Genomic DNA, 9,268 nt, shown 5'->3' with positions numbered 1-9,268 from the left:
CTGAGACATGTTCCAAGTTTAAAAAAGCAGGCACAAAATGGTTCTTCAGAGACAAATTGGCAAACTGATACCTCAGCCAGGTGTCAACAAAATCAGATGGACTATCACCTGGTTAAGCAGCAATCCTTTGGCAGGAAAAAGGGTGTGTGCAAGAAATTTACATCTTGGTAAAGAAGCAACTGGAGGTTTCTGTCTCCCCAGACTTTCTGTTTCCCGAACCCCAGCTGGAGATGTTTTGCAAAGAAAAGAAAAAGGATAAAAGTGAGGAACAGAGGCCCCAAATCATCTCTCTCCCTTCATCTCTACTCACTGCGTCAAGAATGCCTGAAGGACAAGGAAATTAATATAGAACTGGGGGAGAGGTCCTGGTTGAAAGGAACTCAGCTAGTAAGATTGCTAAAGCATGTGATAGGAACTGTTGCTTTGAATTCACTTTAGCTTGTAAGTTAGGTATTAGATGATTTTTACCTTTTATTTACTATGTAACAAATCCTGACTTTTATGTCTTATTACTTTTAATCATTTAAAATCTTTCTATAGCTAATAAATTTGGTTTATTGTTTGATCTGAACCTGTGTGTTTGGATTGAAGTATTTGGGAAACTCCATTTGAGATAAAACCATTCTGTTTCATTACTATATTTGTTTTCATTATCTTAATTATAGTTTGGCAGAGATCCTTTGTTCTGTGTTTAAGAAACATCAGTCGAGAGCAGGTAAGAATTATACACAAAATAACATCTCCAAATTGTCATCTAGAAACATTATATTTTTTTTTATTAATACCTGCCTTATATTAGGTGATGCACTTTAAGATTCTCTTCTTTAGTGCCCAAGAAATTTGGATGATCATGCAAACTCAGTAAACCTCCCCATGCTTTTCCAAACCAAGCCAGGTCATTAAGTAAAAATCATCCATGTGCAAGATGCAAACATAATGGGGCAGGCTACAGATGATTCATGGTGTTTTTTAAAAATGTCTTGCTGTGCTATTACACACACACACAGAGCACCAGGGAGCATGGGGATGATGCAGAGAAGGGAATTCAATTAGCACAGTCAAGATATTGTCCCCAGTGGCTGGGAGAGATAAAGCAGGATGAATGCTTTTATTTAGGTGGGACAGAGAAATGCCAGGCATGTTGTGTTTCAGTGACGAACAGGGCAGGCTTTAGGATAATATACTTAACAGCCAAAAATAACTTGTAAAGCAGATGCAGTCCTGATGATGCTATGGTCTAGCCTGGCTGTGTTGTCCATCTGAGGCTAGGCATTCACCTGAAGAGGTTTGTCAGGATAGCTGTGCCAACAATCACTCCTAGTGTAGATGCAGTTTAGACTGGCAAAAAAGTATTTTCCTACTCTAGCTTATACCAACTTTCCAAACAAAATAAGCTATACTATCAAACGCCCTTGATGCAGTTATATCAGCACAATACACTAAGGTATTTGCTGGTGTAGATATATCATAGAAATTACACACCTAACAGACATTGCTGAACTGGCAAAAGTTTATAGTGTAGACATGGCTTCAGTCCTTGCCTATCTGTGTGTACAGATCAGTCACCTGGAAGTATGGCATTGCATAGTGTCCTATATGATGTGTGGTAATTTTATATTTTCTGCTGAAGTTTAATCCTTTATAGCATGGCATGGAGTGCAATGTGAGTTTTGTGCTTCAGGCAGGATGCTTGGTATATCTGCAACAAGTGGATTTCATTGCATTCTCTTTGTAACGCTAACTGATTCAAAGTAGGGCTGTCAATTATTTGCAGTTAACTCAAACGATTAATGCAGAACACTTTCTTTGAATCCCTATCTAGAAGAATACATTCATTATGAATTTCTGTTCTGTAAATTGGATTTATAAATATGCTCTTCCTAGACTTTGTGTTATTTGTCTTATCCTGCGTCTAGTTTACAAAACCCAATGATATTTTATCCACAGTTTTGATTTAGAAATCATTATTTGAAACATAGGATTTAGCTAACACATGCAAGAGCTTTAGAAGTCTGAAAATGTACTTATACACTGTACAACAGATTTACTAATCCTACGCCATATTTGCTAATCCTTCTCTAGGTTTATAAATTCTAACCAGTATATGTAATTCCTATGATTAATTTACAAATCATTCCAATAAATCCTAAATTAAAATGGGTAGATTTGCAAATCCCTTTTTTACACTTGCTGTTTTCCCTTTCAATTTTCAATTAATAGAACTTGATGAGTTTTCCCCACCCCAAATGTCTGCTTCTTTGCTAAATTTCAACTTTATTAATAAGCTGCCTAAAGTTTATGCAATTTCCATGCTACAGTCTGATTGGATAAGTGACTATATAACCGCAGACATAGCACTTTCTGCTAAGCACTCAGTGGTTTTCCCAAGATAAACAATACTGGACAGAGTCACTGATTGATAAGAGACCCCAATGAGTACTCAGTTTGGTTCAGTAAGCTGTTGATTCAGTTGAAGGCATATTCCCCACTGAGTATCTTCTAAGCCAATGCTCTAACATGGTGTTTGATTGCACTGTGCCACTGAAGGAGGCTTCCTGGGGTATTTGGACAGTTTCGCCTTTCTCTAGAAGCCTGACTGCTCTTGCAGCAGCAGTCTGTAGCTCTTCAATCACTTTCAGTATTAAACTGCACACTACAGACACAAACTAAGAGAACCCCACTTTTGCCTAGAGTTTAAGGTTGCTCAAGAGTAGATCTCTCCACTACAATCACAACAAAGCAAAGAAAATCAACCTTCATTCACATTTTAACGCCCAGACATCACATTATCAAAAACAGTCAAGGACTTTTCACCTGTGTGGCTAACTCCCTAGCACGTCCAACACCATGTGCACACCAGATACAAAACCTTAACTCCAAACACAGTAAAATGAACATATACGGTTGGATTTTCAAAAAGGCTCAGTGTCTTTGAAAAATCCCAAATGTAGTCTTTAGATAGACTTTACCCATGCATGGATATTTTATGTTATTTCTACATGAAAAAGTTTGAGGCTGGAGTTCAGGCTGAGCTTCTGAGGCAGCAGTACTGTGCGGACATGCCCTGGATATGCTAATGTATCACTAGAGACTAAGTAGAGCCCACCGTCTACCACCCACACTGCTATGATACCCCCAGCTTCCAGTATAACCCTTTTCCTCCACCAAGATCCAGTACACACTGGCCCATTCTCCCCAAGCAATCCCACATCCTGGCTCAACCCTCAGACTCCCCAAAAGCTCCACTGATAACCCCCAAGTCCTGCTCACTCTCTCTGACCATTTCATATCCTAGTATGTCCCTTATTCCCACCCTCCACCTGGAGCAACCCGCTCTGATACTACTGCCTGGTGTGCCAGAAAGCCAAGGCTGCATCATCAAATCCCACTTCCCCTCCTGACCCTCTATAAAACCCCCACTCTACCTTGACTCCTCACAGAGTCCCTTCAGTCTCCCATATGTACCCCAGTACATTTTTGCTGCCCAGTCTGCATCCCTAGTTCTCCATGGTCTTTCTGCTGAGCAAAGGGGGGAACTCAGGGGTCAGGCTAGCCACATCAGAGAATGGAAATAACTGGCAGAATTCTGTTGACTTTTCTATGGAGAGATGAAATAAGTTGTGATGAATAGCGGAATACCTTTTTTTGTTTTTCGATTTAAAATGTTGAAAAGTAGCCCATGTGTGATTTTTTTATGGGAGGTTTGGAGTTTGTAGTGACTGTGGCACATGAGCTAAAAGTGGCTGACAAAAGCTCAAAATCTCAGGGGAAATTTCAAGGAAATCTAATTTTTAAATGTTTCCTCTTTGAAAGTTAGTAAATATTTGACCTAAAACGGTTATAGAAACTTCTGTTGGCCTGTGAAGAATGAATATGTTGCAGCTGGAGACTGCACTCACACATTAAAGCATATAAAAGAGATATTTTATTCCTGCCGTAAGTGCCAATCTCAATGCAACCTTAATTATGGAGTCAGTTGGGCACCTCCATAACAGTACATTTTTAATAACGAATAGTTTAAAACACAGTTTTCAGACTAGAAAGTGAGTTTAAGTGACCGGAAGTCTCCAAATGGCTACTGAAAGGGCAGCTGGGAATTTTTGGGAAAGAGAATAGTTGGAAAGAATTGTTTTCTCCCTTCACATATCCTTTTAACTTATGGGATGTAGGGACTATTTTAGGTTTTAGTGAAGAGGTCAAGGCAGTGTACCAATGGGAGTTGGTGCTCTGACTCCATCAGCCAATCAGTATGTTGCTCTGGACAGGTGTTGCCTCCAGCCATCCCAATACCTGGTCATTCAAAACAACTTTCCACAAATTAAATTTTTAAGTCTGAATATTTTCTTTTTCTTTTTTCAAGAATGTCTCGGTTCTCAAACTAAATGCACTTCAATTATTAAGGAGAAATATTTATATATGCATTTGTGACATTAGCAGCCCTATCAGGGAGATCATCTTTTCTTTAGTGTCTGATTGAGTATAGACATGAAAAGCATAGCCTGAAGGGCAAAAAAGGCATGGACGAGTCATGGCAAATTTTGACAGATAATAGATTTTATCAAATTTGATTATTATGTTTTTCTTCTGGTCTTTTCCACGCAGCTTCTCTTCTCCCACACAGCTTCCCAATCTCTCACTCCTCTCTTATGGATCCTCTTCAAAGAGTCGTATGGGGTGGAAGTGCTTTCCTCCCAACAGCATCTCCTCTGCCTTCAAAAGGTGGGAATAAGGAGCGAAGCTTCAATAATGATCCACCTAGTCTGCAAAGGGGTTGGCAAAATCAAGACATTGCATTACAAAAAAAGAAAGCTGAGAGCCATGGAGGATACAACAATGACAGAACTATAGCAGCCCCAATGGTGCTACGATGGAGTTACAAGTGCATGTGGAAAGGAGAGGGAATTATCAAAAGAGGAGGCCTAAAACTTAACTCCATGTCCATGCTGGAGTGGTGGAAAGAGAAGCTTACTAAAATAGAAGCCAATAGGAAAAGCTTTAACTGTAACCAAGAAGTTCAGTGAAGAAGCATAAAATGGGACTTATTCCAAGCAAGAAGAAAGGCATTTCATGCCAAAAGAAATGGAATGACGAGACAGAAGCAGAGAATGTGTATGAGTACATAGTAAGGAGAGTGGGCCCACTTCTGCTGCAAATACCAATAATGCCCACTGACCTTAGTGGAAATTAATGGTATCCTACAGTGGAAGAACTAGATCTAAGAATGGCCAAAAGCAAAGTCTGAATATTAGTAGTTCTGCTGGCAGCAGCAGCATTGCAGTAGTGGGGTCACTCTGTGCTAGGTGCTGTACATACATAAAGGCAGAGAGCTCCAGCCATGAAGAGCTCACTGTCTAAGATGACAAACACAAACAATAGGTGGCAAGAAGGATATATATATATATATACATAATTATATACATTTATTTTTAAATATAGTTATTTATGACATGCAAAACTATCATCCAATGCTGACTGCCCCAAAGCCTTAGCTATCATTGTATGAAAAATATTTGTAGTAGAGACTGTTGAAAGCCAGAACTTAGATGAGAACCCCTTGGAATTTCAGGGGTGATGATAGATTGAACCTCTCTTCTATGCTTATTTCTACATTTCTGGTTGTAAATGGTTTCACAACTAGAGAGGCTTTGTTTTCAGTTCTGGCTGGGACCAACTGAGTGGAAAACTTTCAACTGATTTTGCTCAAGATTTTCACCATTTGGGACTTTAAATTTTGTGATAACAACTCACAATAGTTCAGCATCATCAAATTAGAACCCAAGTAATAATTTATACTAAAAATGAACTCAGCCTAAACCCATATGTCATTATGTATTTGGATTGTGATAATACTCAGATCGTGCTAGGTGACTTCCAAATAGAGGAGGACAGAATCTGTGTCTTGCAAAGCCACCAAATGACTCTCCCTTGGCCCATCTCTATTTTGTTAAAGGCATGCCAGTCTAATCCTAACTCCAGCCCATTATGCCTGTTATAATACTTTAGAAAGGCTTCAACCCAATATGTACACTTAATCATCAAACTGGTGGACAGAAATACCTTCTTTTCTTATGATTATGAAACTGAACAGAGAATAGAATTACACTAGGTCAAAAGAAAGCTAATCAGTGTCCTCCTGTGTTCATGCAGAATGAAGCTGTGCGCTGTGAGATGGAATATTTCCGGCAGACATGGAAGGATGCTACTCCAAGAGCAAAGAGCCTTTTTTACTTTTTAATCCCACATAAAATAGTCTCCATTTCTTCCATTATTATTTTTCAGTACAGAATAAATTATTTTTAACCCTTCAGATATTGTAGAAATACGTATATATCATCCAAGCCATTTGTTTGACTGTCACTCTGGAAAATGCTAGTGTAAGGCTTAAGGATGTAACCTAACCGCAACATTTAGGATTACAGTTTATATCTGAAACCATTCAAAGTGAACAAAAGATTCTTCTGAGCCCAATACAAGTGTAATAGATGTACATTTTAAAAAATTATTGTAGAGCGTAGCACACAGAGGGAAGTATTAACATACATGAGTATTTTAATACATAATCATGAGTAAGTATGTATGAAATTAAAATAGATAAAAATGAAATAGTAAGAAAATGGCGCTTAGCTTGACAGATCCAGCAAGTGAAGTTCTCTGTTCATCAACAAAAAAGATTTAGCTTGGTCAGCTGCAGTAGAAGCTTTGTCGCGCTGCTCTGCTATTGGGTCCAATTCTCCATTGCCTGGCACATTGCAAAGTCTGTGTAAAATGGTACCTTTCGGTCTGGTAGCATTTTACACCCATTTCGTACACTGATATAGGGACTACAAACCACGAGGGTAACATGATCAAATGTGTCTTGATCCTGAGGCGGGAGAAGGAATTTCAGTTGCTATGGTCTCTTGTTATTTGCTTTTCTGATAACAGTATCAACAATGGCTTCAAACATTAATAAGTGCCAACTATGAAGGTAGTTTTGGTAACATGGACACTTCATATTAGACTACTAACTCATGTCATGTCTACCACTAAAAATGGTAACTGCTTTTGGTGGCAGATTCAAACATGTGACCTAAAGGTGAAGAGTTCCATATTTCATTACCAGTCCCCTTGAGATACATGTCCCTTCAACCTCTCGTTAAAATATTTGATATTATGTTCCCAAAAGGGAGTGAATGAATAAATACAGAAAGACAGATTTCAGATTTCTGTCTGAGAAGATTTCTATGCAGAAGACCACTGTTAACTAGTGGGTGACTGAACAGAAACAAACCACAACAACAGGCAATCAGGTCTTTTCAGCTGGAGCCCCAAACAAGGTAACGTGAGCAAAAAGGATAAGAAAAATCTCTCTAAACCTTGGAATCGAGGCAGTCCTTACACCTGTGCCTTTCCCTAGCCATCCTCCCCTTCCTGTCTCTCTCCAGCACCCTCTCTTAGAGCCCTTTCCCTGATCATCTATGCAATGGAAATGAAAGGTAGAATTAACCCCTTGAGTACCAGGAACCAGATCATGCCCTACACATTGTCACAACCATCTTCAGTGAAACTTAGTACTTCATCTATTTGGCTATCTCATGCCATATTGACCTCAACCGAGTTCTGAATAAACTTCCCTTCTCCTCACGTTCAGACCCGTCTAGCCATCTGTGTGTTGACTATCTGAATGCTCTCTAGAAACACATTCGGTTTTCATGTTTATCATCTTGAATACTGGTTTGCTTTAATGTGTGTACAAATTCCATAAAAGAAAAAGAAAAAATTATCTGAACTAGTAAGCAGAGGCCGATTCCATTCCACTTTGTTCAGGAGCAAAAATCTCTTGCTTCTCAAACTGATGGACATGGGATTATTGGACATATTTTCAAAGCCTTCATATATAAGAGGAAAGCAAACATATCACACTATCTTTATAAAAATTATACATACTAAACTGAGGTTACGGATCCACAGGATCAATATTATACCACCAGCTTTGGAAAAGTCTGTAAGAGGAAACCCTTCAGTGTGTCAGACTTCCAAAGGGTCTCACTTTTCCTGAACTGGTAAGGCCATGCAGCCTCACAGCCTCCCTACACTGAATCTCTGAGGCTCCAGCACTCCTCTTTCACACCATGATCTCTGTACAGTGAGTCCAGTTGAGCTAGACTCCTGGTAAAAGCTTGTACAATCTTCAGGGATTCAGTGTATGTCCACACCTAAATTACTACAGTGGCATAGCTTCAACTCGGCAGCTGTGCCGTTGTAGTACTTCAGTGTAGACACTACGTACATCAATGGGAGGGGTTCTCCCATAGATGTAGGTAATCCACTGCCCTGAAAGGGAGTAGCTAGGTCAATGGAAGAATCCTGTTGTTGACCTAGCGCTGCTTATGCTGGTGGTTAGGTCAACATAGCTGTCTTTTAGGGGTGTGGATTTTTCACATCCCGGAGAGACGTAGCTTTGCCATTGTAAGTTCCCAGTACAGGCCAGCCCCAAAGCACCTCACCAAGCATTTGTAGTGACACTCAAACAGGATTGTCACAACAGTAGGGTTTATTAGTCAAGTGGAACAGAGCCCAGGAAGTTCTTATATTAGCACAGAGAAAAGAAGGTTAAAGCATAGTCTAAGTCCATTCTGGTTAGTCCCAGAATGGTTAGTCCCTGGTTAGCCAAGCTGTAATGAACTCCATGTTCAGGCTCTGTCTGACCTTCTTGGTCAGTTCCCATGGGAGAGCCCTAACTCCTTCCAGCAGCCAACTCTTATCTCCCCACTTCACACTTTCACAGTCCTTCATTCTCAAGCTGAGGGATTTTGTTCAGCTTTCCTGCTAAGAGTTGGCTGGGTCCTCTGAGTCATTGGTTGCTATATGTCAGTCTCAGTGAGCATTTTTACCATTGTCTTCCTAGATTCTCCACCGATATGGGGTCATTTATGGGATTATTTAGCTGAGGTTAGTCCTGCTCTGAGAAGGGGGTTGGACTAGATGACCTCCTGAGGTCCCTTCCAACTCTATGATTCTATGATCCTCAGACAGTCTTTTTAATGACTCAGGCCTGGTCTACACCAATAACGTAGGCCGATGGAATGCAGCTTCTGTTGACCACATAAAGTATGCCTCTCCACTGGCATGTCAGTTCCGCCAAGCTAAATCGCAGTAAACTTCAACTTAATAAAACTGTTAGAAATCAAACAGGTTGTCCCGGGGGTAGATTGGGGAGATGGAACCCTTTATTGCCTGCTCGTTCCACCTCGACGCTGCGAGTGAGCAATGAAGGGGTTACTTTACA

General features: G+C 40.0%; 1 long non-coding RNA gene across 1 annotated transcript; it reads left to right on the top strand.

Annotated features, from left to right (window-relative positions):
- Positions 1-362: 362 nt before the first annotated feature.
- LOC137167245 (uncharacterized) lies at positions 363-6,338 on the top strand. The gene is made up of 3 exons (XR_010924069.1): positions 363-441; positions 666-715; positions 6,148-6,338. It is a non-coding gene; the product is annotated as an uncharacterized lncRNA (long non-coding RNA).
- Positions 6,339-9,268: the final 2,930 nt, after the last annotated feature.

Source organism: Emydura macquarii, unplaced genomic scaffold, assembly GCF_026122565.2.
Source record: "Emydura macquarii macquarii isolate MOO-44397 ecotype Brisbane River unplaced genomic scaffold, CSIRO-AGI_Emac_v2 contig_320, whole genome shotgun sequence".
NCBI classification, from domain to species: domain Eukaryota; kingdom Metazoa; phylum Chordata; order Testudines; family Chelidae; genus Emydura; species Emydura macquarii.
Note: the sequence above shows the minus strand (reverse complement) of the source record. Positions and strands in the feature narration are given on the sequence as shown.